Consider the following 13,133-nt stretch of genomic DNA (forward strand, 5'->3'; position numbering starts at 1 on the left):
TTAACTTGAAAAAATATATGCATCCCCACGTTCATAGCAGCATTTGTTTTCCGTAGTCAAGACATGGAAATAGAATTGACCATCAATGGATGAATGAAGAAGTTGTAGTATATATAAACAATGGAATATTATTCAGCCATAAAAAATTGAGGAAATCCTATCATTTGTGACAACATGTCTGTCCTTTAAGATATTGTGTGAGGTGAAATACACCAGACAAAGAAAGCCAGCTACTGTATGATCTCACTTATATGAGGAATCTAAAAATCAAAGTCACAGAGAGATCATACTTGCAGTTAGTAATGAGTGGGAGCAGGGGATTTGAAGAAAGGTGATCACAAGGTGAAAACTTTCCATTACAAGATAAGTAAATATTGGGGATAAAATGTATAGCATGATGACTATGGCTACATTGCTCCATTATACAGAGAAAAGTTGTTAAGGGAGTAAATCCTGAGAGGTCTCATCACAAAGAAAAATTGTCTTTCCTTTTTTTCTTTCTTTTCTTTTTATTGTATCTCTGTGAGAAGATGGATGTTAGCTGAACTTGTTGAGGTAATCATTTCACAATGTGAATAAATCAAACCATCTGCTGTATGCCTTAAATTTACACAGAGATGTACATCAATGATTTTTCAACAAATCTGGGGAAAACTTCATATAATTAACATATACAATTTGGTGAATTTGGACATATGTACATTCTTGTGTTACCCATACTGAATTGAACATAGCCGTCACCTTCAAAAAAATTCTTCAGGTATATGGAGATTTTCATTTACTTTTTGAAACTGATTAATTGCATGTGGTTAAAGAATATGGTTGGTGGTATGTTTTTGAATTTTTATATTATATTATATTATAGATTATATCTGATTACTGAGAAGAACATGTTGAAGACTCTTACTGTGACCAAGAATTTGTCAAATTTCCATTACAGTTCACCCAACTCTTGACTTACATATTTTGAAGTTATTTTCTTTTGATTGTTATAGCTTCTTGGAGAATTGAAACTTTCGTCACTGTACAGTAACCCTCCGTATTTATCTCAATTGTCTTCTAATGTTTTGCCTTCCTAATACCATTTCTACATTTTTATGTAGAAAGAATTCTTTCTTGTTGGGGATCCATTCCACTGTGATTTGAATGGAACAGCCTCTGCTCTCATCCTGTGCCCCATTCTCAGGGCGGACTTGCATTTTCTTCCCAGAGTCTTGAAAAAAATTTCTGTATTCTGATCTATTCAGATTTGCTTTTGTGGGTTTATTGCTGTTTGCAGGGCATTCGTTTCCCTGTGGGTATTACTTTGATCTTTAACTGAGTGTCAGTTCTACCATTTTACTACTTCTTTTGTTTCTTTATCTTCTCGTTGAAGTCTTCTGTCACTGAATCCATATTGCTGTTGTTCTTTTAAAATATTATACTGTACAAGGCACTTGTAGGAAAAGCTCTATTTCTTTGACTGTAATTGCTTCCACATAAGGCTCTATGAAATTAAAAGACTCTTACTCCTTGAAAGGAAAGTTATGACCAACCTAGATAGCATATTCAAAAGCAGAGACATTGCTTTGCCAACAAAGGTCCATCTAGTCAAGGCTATGGTTTTTCCAGTAGTCAAGTATGGATGTGAGAGTTGGACTGTGAAGAAACCTGAGCACCGAAGAATTGATGCTTTTGAACTATGGTGTTGGATAAGACTGTTGAGAGTCCCTTGGACTGCAAGGAGATCCAACCAGTCCATCCTAATGGAGATCAGTCCTGGGATTTCTTTGAAGGAATGATGCTAAAGCTGAAACTCCAGTACTTTGGCCACCTCATGCGAAGAGTTGACTCATTGGAAAAGACTCTGATGCTGGGAGGGATTGGGGGCAGGAGGAAAAGGGGACGACCAAGGATGAGATGGCTGGATGGCATCACCGACTCGATGGACGTGAGTTTGAGTGAACTTCGCAAGTTGGTGATGGACAGGGAGGCCTGGCGTGCTGTGATTCATGGGGTTGCAAAGAGTTGGACACGACTGAGCGACTGAACTGAACTGAAGGCTCTATATTCATTCTTCAAATAATGTGTTTCTTTATTTCTACTTTTTAAAAAAAGTTGACGTTTTTGGAATGGAAGCTTTGTTGTTTCTTATTCATTTATAACACAAATGGTCTTATTAAGACATTCCTTCTGTTTTGATATAAAGTGGGTATTTGTCCCTGTTCCAACAGTTGTCTGTGCTAGTTTGGTGCTCATAGGCACTTTCTCAGGCACAAAATGTCAAACTTTCTATCTTTTCCCAATGCAGTATGCAGCCCTAAACCTTAGCTTCTATAGAGAGTGAGGACCAGATTTGTATTTTCATTCTCATTTCATCTTCTCCCCCTAAAATCTATTTCACTCCTCTACAATTCAGAGAGGGGAAAACACTAAGTGACTTTTGTGTGTCTTATTCCTGGAGTTTCTAGGGTGAGGGAGGTAGCTGGGAGACATTTTCTTTGGAGATCTTTGTATTCCACTTCTCATAATTCTCTGCTCACTTACCAGAATTTAACTTCCTGTTAAGATTTTCTCATATTTATTTTTACTTTTGCTTTGTAAATTGCCTTTTCTACCCTTAAGCTTTCTCCCATTTAATAAGGTCACTATGACAGCCCTTGATGGATTTTTGTGCCTTATTAAGGGAACACTTAATAAAATTAAGTAGTAGATGAGTATGAGATAAATTCTTGAAGGTTGCTTTGGACATCTGCCTGAATTTCTCACATACATTTTCATCAGCATTTTTTTTTTTACAGTTAGTTGGGAGTATGTTTTCAATGGTGTTTAGGTGGAGGGTATGGCATATTTATCTTCTTTGTTTATAACTTTTCTCTGAGGGGAGATAGGGTTGGGAGGCTGCTGAGTCACATTGATCTTTCTGGCTGTACTGGGTTGGTACACCTTTCATTAAACATTTGAAGCTGACATATCAGCTCCTTGCAGGGTTTGTTATTGCTGCATCCCTAAGATTTGGGGAAAGTGGAAAATTAATATCCAGCCTCACCTTCTTTCTTACCCATGATTTTTAAACATGTGCTGTCAACATTTAGCCCAAGTAAAAAATACTAACAATCTGCCATCGGTGCAAGTGTCTATTGATCTAAACTATGCAAGTTGCAACTCCATTTAGTAACACAGAAAAGGAGATGAGCTTGAGGTAATGATGTATGGTTGTTTTTCCTAATAGCACCAGGATGCTATTGGAAACAAATTGCACGTCTGAGTAAAAAGACAGTTTATTAACATTCAACATTAACCTTTGCTTTAAGAGAAATGCACATAAATTTATCATGTCATTTCAGTGAGCAACCTAGTAACTGGAAAAAAAAAAAAAAAGTCTCCATAACATCAGGAAAAAATGTAACCTGAGGGATTTTAAACAATATCTAGTAAGCATGACTGTAGAGACATTCAAGCACCCCAGAGACAGGAAAGTTATCATCAAATTATATATAATAAAACTCAGAGAAATGATGCATACATGAAATCTTCAGAGGATTCCAACTGGGAAAGCTAGCATTGATTTCTTTCTGTTTTAGATTCATTGTCCATAAACTAGTGATCTACTGTGAGTAATCTATTTCTTGACTTTATTCTTATATGTACTATACTTCTCTTATCCAAATCACTGATACAACTTTATAAGATTCCAGTCACTCTACTTGAAGTAGGGAATGGAAGCAAGTAAAAAAGATAAATTGAAGGGCAAAAGAAATATGAAATAAATAAGTTTAAAAATTCATTAAGGCGTTAAGTATAAACAAATTCCTTCTTCATATTCTAAAAGCAGAAAAGTCTTTTAAAATAGGATAAAACATGGGAAAATTCAAGTGGATAATTATTTTCAGTAAAGGAAAATGAGTTAAAATAACTGGGAATATTAAAGTTTATGTTTCTATGTTCTTCAGATTTCTCTTGATTCTTCAATGTCTACTTTCCTACCCCTCTGCCTAATTTTAGAAAAGGTAGATGGCTAAGAAGAAAAAAATGTGAAGTTCTTTCTGCCTTAAGGGTAACCAAGGAAACAGACCCCTTTACAGCCTTTGTCTGGTTGAACCCTATGAATTCCAGCCTCATAAGAAACTCAGGCCTCCTTTTAACTTTCCCTCTCCTAAATCCGAAACAAACATACTGCAAATCCTCAGTGCCAGCTGGCATCCTGGCCATGTCACATTGTAGATCATATTTCCACCTCTATCATCCTCACCTTGGTTTATTTAAAACACAAAATATCATAAAGTAAACACCCAAGGAAGTCTGGAAGTGGTAAAGTAAGGAACATAATGTCACATAATATCAGCATTTTCTATACTCCTATGGACTGTACTCAACAGAAGTTCAGACTTTCTCAATTTTTTTTTAATGTTGAAGCAGATCATCTAAGTGCTAGATCGTTTCTATTTTTTTAATTTTTTGGTCACACCAGTGGCACATGGGATTCTAGTTCCCTAACCAGATATCCAACCTTTAGCTGAAATCCAACCCATTTTAGTGGAAATGCAGAGCCCTAATTACTGAACTGCCAGGGAAGTCCCTCTCAAATATTCTGTAAGCTTTGCTCATCATCTTATGACTCACAGTTTGAACTCTCTGTCGTCCAACCTGCCAGTTCCTTTCCCTGTGCCCTCTGAAGCTCCTGTTCTGTCCCTAGCAGAATCTTCTGCACTCTCAGCCTCTTCTCTCAACATTCCCTTCAGCTGCATGTGGCAGCAGAAGCTCTCAGTTCCCTGAGGACACAACTACCCCCCCATAACCTCCTCAATGAGTGATTGTTTTCTCCTGCACTGGCCCCAGCTGGAGGCAGGGTAGATATTCTTGTTCCTCTTTTTCCAGGTCATTGCTCCTTTTCTCCATCTGAAGAATCCCAACCTCTTTAAGCCCAGATCAACAAACAACAGAAGATTCACTTGGCCAAAATTTCCTATCCAGTTTCTGCCTCACGTCTTTGTTCTCTTAATAAACATGTTGCGAGCCTTGTGTCTACATTTCCTGCTTCACTTTTCACTACTTCGCTTCTCACTCACTGACTGTCCATCACAATCAGGCTTTCACCTCCAGCATTTTACTGAAGTTGCTGTTGTCAAAGTTAACCTTCCTGGTGACTTAATGCACCCAAATCAATAGTCAAATCGAATTTCTCACTTTGCTCTACTTTCTGCTTCATTCAACACTGTTGATCACCCCCTTTTCCTGAAATCCTTTTTTGACTCATCTTTCGGGACAGTAACCACTTCTTGTTCTCACAACTGTCTCCTTAGATAGGCTTTTCAAGTCTCCTTTTCTATTCCTCTTCTCCCTGAATTCCAGGTTTTAGAGTGCCTGTAATTTGAAATTTCCCCTTTTTCTAACTTCATTTCTTAGTTGATCACATCTAGACATCCATCTTTGAATACCATCCATCTACCAATATTTTCTACCTTCATATTTCCAAACAGTCCTCTTCTCTGAATTCCTGTCTCATATATTTAACTGTCTCTGTGTGTGCTCATTTGATCAGTCATGTTTAACACTTTGTGACACTGTGCACTGCAGCCTGACAGGCTCCTTTGTCCATGGGATTTTCCAGGCAAAAATACTGATTTGGGTTGCCATTTCCCTCTGCAGGGAGTCTTCTCAACCCAGGAATCAAAACTTCATCTCTTGTACTGGCAGGCAAATTCTTTTCCACCGTGAAAGAGGAAACAGAACAGGCTCTATCTTGAAAGCAGGACTCCATCTTGGGCCAGACTGTGGACTTTGAACTATATGCCCAGTATCTATGGAAATGACATACTAACTGGTAAACCAGGCCCCCAGAAGGAAGAGAGCCAGGGCTCTCTGTTGCCTAAAAGAATACCCTAATTATCTGTGTAAGTGAATAGAATCATACATTCTATTATGCTTATTGGGGTATGACCACAGGCCTATTGATAATTGCCCACTGTTAACTCCCTAAGCTTAAGGCATTTGAATCATGGGTTAAATTTGTATCTTTCTTTTTCCTTTGTTCAGACTAGTTTCAGGGAATTTGGGGAGGTGGGTTTCTGCATGTACACTTAGGGTATATCAGGTTTTCACAAAAACTGGTCAGGGTCCTTGGCTAAGAGGAGACTCTGCCTTGGGCCCACTGATGTAATAAACTGAACACTATCTGCATTGTCTTTCTGAGTGAGTTTGCTTCCCGGAACACGTGGCTATAACAGCTGCACCACCTTGGAAGCCCATACTTGACTGTCTACTCCATGTCAAAGCTTCTATGGGAACAGCACTCTTGATTGTGTCCCCAAACTCCCTTAGTGTCTCCATCTCTGTAAATGTCGCTTTCCTTCCCCCATCTGCTCAGGCCTCTTCAGCATTTCTCCAGTCCGGCAGCAAGTCCTGTTAGCTCTGCCTTCAGACCATATCCTGAATTGCCTTTATGACCACTGTCATTCTTCAAGCCGTTATCGTCTCTCTCCCGGACTGTTGGAATAGATTCCTAACTCACCTCTCTGCTTTCAACTTTGTCACCCTGATGTCTCTGCTCTGCATGGGATCCAGAGTGATAACTCTAACAAGGAAATTACACCACATCACTGCTGAATCTTCAGTGCCTTCAGCACTTTCTGCTACATAGTTGTCACTCAGGAAATTTTGTTGAATGATGGAAAAAGAAAGATACTTTAGAGAAAGGGATTAAATATAATAGCTCTGCTATGTATGTATATATTAGTTCCTTTCATGGTTCAGTCTCATTATCACTCACAAACTGCCTTGAATTTTGGGGAAAATTTTCAACCTCTATCATTCTTCCTTACCAACCCACAGCTGAGTGCCCCAAAATGTGATATTGAGAGTAGCCTTGTGGGTTTATCACAAGAGAGAGCATATGTTGATGTCCTCCGTTTTGCTCTCTAGCATGCAATAGGAAATTCACAGACATGAACCACTCCATCAGTTTAAGAGACTATACCTTCATGATAGTTAAAATTATTTTCAAGAACCAATATGTTTGTGCTGCAACTCAAAGTGTCAGGCATATAGAGCCTATAATATACATCTAACTATAATAGGCAAGGATTTCCCCAGGTGGCACTCGTGGTAAAAAACCCACCTGCCAATGCATGAGACATAAGAGATGTAAGTTTGTTCCCTGGGTCAAGAAGATCTCCTGGAGGAGGGCAAGACAACCCACTCCAGTATTGCCTGGAGAATCTCATGGACAGAGGAGCCTAGTGGGCTGCAGCCCATAGGGTCACGAAGAATCAGACATGACTGAAGGGACTTAGCATGCATCCATAACAGGCAGGATCGCAGAGGGTTGGCCAGAGGATTTGTTGACTGATGAGAGAACTTGTACAGCTCCTCATATCACACCATATACTTAATCCACCAATGTATAGCATCAGTCCTAACCTTGACATTCATTATTCAGTATGTAGATATTTTAGGAGATTAGTATTCAGATTGGTTTTAGTAGTTTATCATTTTTTTCTAAAGTTCACATATGACAAAATGGGAAAAATCAGAAGTTGATTTTCTCTTTTTTCCTAAGAAAACTAAACTTCTTGTAATCAATCTACTGACTGGTTAATTAACAAGAGCTGAATAAAACCTGCAGGCCATGAAACACTTAATTTGCCTTGGGATTCTAATCTAGTTAAATGCCAAGTCTCTGGGGAGAGACACTATCTTGCTACATTGTATTCTTGGTAAACTGTTTGGAATTAGAAAGAACCAGGGAACCCAGAAAGAATAAGTAGCTTTTGGCCCAACAGCTCTTTGGCAAGATAGACCTGGATGCCTATGCTTGTCAGTCTCCATTAAGCGCTAAGAAAAACAAAAGATTGAGGAAAAAGCAATTTATGTCTCGGAAAGCCTTCTTGTATGTAACACAAGACAAACCAAATTGGTAAACCAATACAGGTTAGTTGTGCTATGTCTCTGTGACCTTGTTGTAACAAATGGTAAAAAATAATAGAAAGCTGTTGCCTTTTCACTAAATCTGCTATATTTTAAGATCATGAACTACTTCAGTATATAAGAGAAAAACAATGCTTTTCAGTGTGAAACAATAGATGCCAAGATTTTATGGCTTCAGGCTCAGCATCCTGAAGAAAACTTAGTCACAAGAAGAGTAGAAAATTGAGTCTATAATTTACACTCTAGCTTCTATTTTTGGCTTTATGACAGGAGACCCTAGGTTATTTATGGCAGGTCTAGTATTCAGGAAGAAGCAGAGTCAAGGCAGGGGTTGTGTGCTGTACAAATAGCTACTCCCATTAGCTAGCCTTGGGGTATTTTATTTGGGATGCCAGCATTCAATGCTACTGAACTTGACACCAATCGAGTGATATTAAAAAGGCTCATTTTGCTTCAATAGTTTTCACTTCCTTGAGTTACAGTTAACGATGACACATTTGTTTGTAAGGTGAAGGTGAGTGGCAGTTTATGCTCATTAGGAATTTACTGAGGAATTTAAAGTCTTTCAAAATCTAAAACTATTTGCTTAAAGAAATTCATGTTCGATGCAGTGGCAGAAATCATGAGTATAATCAATTGTTGAAAAGAGAAAGCGGTTATGTTGCTGAAAAATGTATGGAGAAATAATAAAGTCAGGGGAGCCCTGTGATAAGGTGGGCCCTGGACCCAACAATGAAAGGGCTTATTGTTAGTGAGCGTGGGACAAGGCCAAAGGCTCTTTACTCACATGGTCTGGCGGAGATAGGGAAAGGCCAGGACAAGAGAAATAGGACAGCAGATGACGGATTGGATTGAGTAAGGGTGACGTGTAAATGCAAGGTTTTAAGCCATATGCTTGTTTGTACAGAAAGTGAAGCACGGATAAAAATATGGAAAAAAAATTTTGCCCCAAATTGAAAGTTAATATTAGATATATTCTTGCCAAGTGCAAGATAGCAGAGGATGGCTCAAAACATATAATTTAATTAAAAGAAGTGAATACAGAATTCTTTCTTTGAGCTCAGACTCTTCACATGCCAAGGAAAATGATCTCCCCAGTCCCACGTTTCATATTAGAAAGGACTCAGAGGATTATATTTATATGCTGACTTTTAATCTGCAAGTGAAATTTTCTTTTAAGTAAAGAATAAATAAATTATTTCAAAGAGCATTTTGTTTCCTTGAAGTGTGTTAAAGATTCCAAGTATAAAAAGAATGGAATATTTTTGTTTCTTAATTTAAGGAGTTGGAACAGCTTCATTAATCTTTGCATGTGAATCTTTGAAATAGACAGCAATCATATGATATCTTTTCCATATTTCACACGGGGAATCTCTGGTAAGAAGAGTCAATGGGCTTCTGAACCTCAACAATAGTATGGGACTGTGAGGACCTACTAACGTAAGTTTTAGATTACAGTCTTAAACTGAGGGTTCTTGTTAGTTAAGGCATGTGGCACTTAAATACATTTTAAAGATGCAAATGAAAGCATTTGGGTCTTTTGTTGGGCATATGTCTTGAAAGGCTGAAATTGGAATTAATTATTTGAAAGATGATTTAATTTTATCTGGGCTTTCCCCCAAACAGCTTCTAGCATAGATGTTGTAAATGTGCACAGATTCCTCAGCATGAATAAAAGATTACCATCTTCTGTCCCATGGGAAAAGTATAAACTTCTATGGATACCACTATAAATAGTGCTATGCTTAAGAATATATTGATGTACATTCTACATGCCTAAGAGTATGCTGAAAAAAGAATGCATTTACCTTAAGAACATTAGGTTAGGTTAGTGATGAAAAGAAGAAACTATATCTAGGTATTTGCTGAGGTCTTTGTCAATTCTTGTTTTAGATACTTTCTAGTTAATAATGTTGGTAATGTTGACACCAGATAGATGGTGTCTTTCTTTCACTCTTTCCGAACTGCAAGTCCACATCTTCCCATTATGAAGTGTGCTGTTTTAGACGTGTCAAGGTGTCTTGGTGTCCCCATTCAAGAGCAAAGATGATACCGCTTAGCGCATAGTGCTGTAGTGAAGGATAAATGAGAACATGGGCATGTAGCAGGGACCGGAGCTAAGACTCACATGAGGTTTATGTGCATAGACAACACCACTTCATTACCTTCCCTTAGATTTTCTCTGCGTTATAAATAGTCTAACAGTCTGGGAACATCCCAGGTTTGCTTCTAAACTATCTTTTGCATAGGACCACTCAGACTGCAGGGAAAGAACTTCCATTGTGAGCTTCCCTGGTGGTTCAGTGGTAAAGAATCCACCTGCCAATGCAGGAGACACAGGTTTGATCCTTGATCCAGGAAGATATCACACGGCACAGGGCAACTAAACCCGTGCACCACAATTACTGAGCATGTGTATATGTAGATTCTTAAAAATCCAATAAACTAATGAATATAACCCCAAAAGAAGCAGACTTACACATACAGAAAACAAACCAGCAGTTACAGATGGAGGCAATACAGGGGTGAGGGAGTGGAAGGTACACAACATTGAGTGTAAGATAGGCTACAAGGATGTATTGTACATTAAGGGGAATATAGCCAATATTTCATAATAACTAAAATGGAGTATGACCTTTGAAAATTGTATTTAAAAAATATAAATGAACACACAATGAAGTGAACAGTAGCATGGGAGGTGGTGGTGAAGATGAAGTCCAAACAGCTCTGAGCAGCTGGGGGCAGCTAAGCAAAGAAGCAATTCTTTACTTGGTGTTTAAAATGGTAGCAACATTGAATATGTATATCTTTCTTCTGTGGAATGCTAAGTATTTTTTAAAAGAGAATCCTGACTCATCACTGCAGAAGCACAGAGCACACACTAAAAATAGCAGAATGGCTCTGCAGTGGGTGATAGTCAGTTTTGCTTTTCAAATAGAGGGGTAATCTACAGAGAATAGAATTATCTCCTGGCTAGAGGACCCTGTAAGCTGCAGGGGAGATTTTCCTTTCAGATGATTAATAAGAAACAGTGGAGATAGAGGGAGGAAGTATGTGGATTTTGAGGAAAGTGAGCTTCCTAGGTGGTGCTGGTGGTAAATAACCGGCCTGTCAGTGCAGGAGATATAAGAGTCATGGGTTCGATTCCTGTGTTGGGGAGATCTCCTGGAGAAATGCACGGCAACCTGCTGCAGTCTTGCCTAGAGAATCCCATGGACAGAGGAGCCTGGCGGGCTACAGTATTTAGGGTCGCAGAGTCAGACCCAGCTGAAGCGAATTAGCACGTGAGCATGGTACTGTTTCTGTAAGCATTTCTCCTCACTTCTATTAATGGAAATTAACATACACTCTGGTTTCCTTAAGGTCTAGATTGAATTGACTTTAGCCAAGAAGCAAGCCCAACAGATACCTTTACAAAGGCCTCAATTCTATTTTGGCTTAGATTTGGGAAAAGCTATTCTGCACACCCGCCTGGTTTTGCCTGACCTCATGTCATGGCCTCAGAGGAAAGTCAATTGCTGAGAAAGTTCATAGGGACAACAAGACACCTTCTGCAGAATCTAATGTTTGGGATCTTGACCATCCCCACAGTTGGTTTCACTGGTTCTTTATGAACAAGTGACCAGAGTTACCAGCTAAAGAGCCTCAGTGTGAAACTGAGGGTCTCTCCTGGCCAGAGCTGCAAAGACTGGACCATCTCTCTGTTTCCATGCACAGTGGCTCTTTCCAAAGACAGACACTGCATCTCCCCACCGCAGTGAATTCTGGTCAACTCCAAGTGAGACTACACACCCCATTAAAATATAGTTGATTTATCAAATCATTGCTGAATGGTTCATTTAAGGTAGAATCATTAAATGCTGTGCTTTAAAAATTTTTGTAAGAAATTATTTGAAAGTAAAAGGAGAGAAAGAAGGATTAAAAAAAAAACCTTCAGTTTATATAATGAAAGATTGCAAAATTTAGTCTAATATTTTCATTATATTCTAACATATATTCAAACATATTTCCTTCATTTTACAAACATAGTATGAATATATTTTGATTAAGAAAATTTTCTATTATTTTTACTCAAGTTTCCAGCTTCAAGAGGAGATTTCTGAAACCAATTGATTCTGCTTTTGATGTTTTGATAGTTTCTGCAACCTCTTTTGGTCCTATTATCTATCTATGACACTTTAATAGAAATACTTTGAAAACAGAATTGCTGAATATTTTAAATAATAGCAGGTGTGCATAATGCTTGCTTTAATGTTCTTTTCTTGTATCTTGACATGTTACCCCAAATCTTCAATGACTTGAATATCATAAAATGTACAGTAATGACTCTTAAAAGCACCTAAACAGTTGGGTACTATGTTTTATCTTGAGCGGAGTGGGAGTTATGCTAGTGAGTCTCATTGTGGCCACTGCCACAGACTCTTCCTTGAGACATTGATAAATGCAGAAATAGGCCTCTTTACTGTTAAGTTTCTCTGATTTGTCCATTCTATAGATAACACTGAATATTGAAAGAAGAAAAATATGTGGGTCCTTTAAATAGCCTTTAAGTTTCAATATAAATACATTTATTGGGTAGTCATTTCAATATCAATTTCTGTGAAAAGAAATTTTCAAAGATGAAATATGTAACATTCCATTCCAGATCAGCTTTCAAGAATAAACATTTTCAATGAATTTAGTGGTATAGAACACTAACTTAAATCCAAATTAAGAAGATGTTATTCTCCCTCAAATAACTACTTTCATGTGTGTACCTGTATTAAAAATTGTTTTCAAATATTATAGTTTGAATTCTGTCAGTAAAAATTTTGTGAAATTTTGTCATCTCTCTTGTTATAAAATACCTAGATAATATTTTGCCTCCAGGCTTACCAAACCTAAAATATTTGTTGTTTAACCCTTTATAGAAAAAAATATGCTAACTCTGTTTTAAGGAAATTGTCCTAGTTGTAGAAGGGAAGATGGATTGTAGGGTGGTGAGAGGTTGGCTGAGGGTACTATTATAGATGTTCAGGTGAGAGAAGATGGTGTTTAGAAACAGGCAGCTGTGTCAGAGAGGTCTTCTGCCTAAAAGCAGAGTGTTAAACCTTTTCCACATACCCTTGGCAAGACTAGGGAGGGATGGAAGTCACATTCCCCTGATCTAAAAAAGAGTTTCTTTAAAACAACCACTACTAGAAACTAGGGTTGCTAATAGATAACATATTGATTGGTACTTTTATCAG

The sequence above is a fragment of the Oryx dammah genome, unplaced genomic scaffold (genome assembly GCF_014754425.2).
Source record: "Oryx dammah isolate SB20612 unplaced genomic scaffold, SCBI_Odam_1.1 HiC_scaffold_28, whole genome shotgun sequence".
NCBI lineage: Eukaryota > Metazoa > Chordata > Mammalia > Artiodactyla > Bovidae > Oryx > Oryx dammah.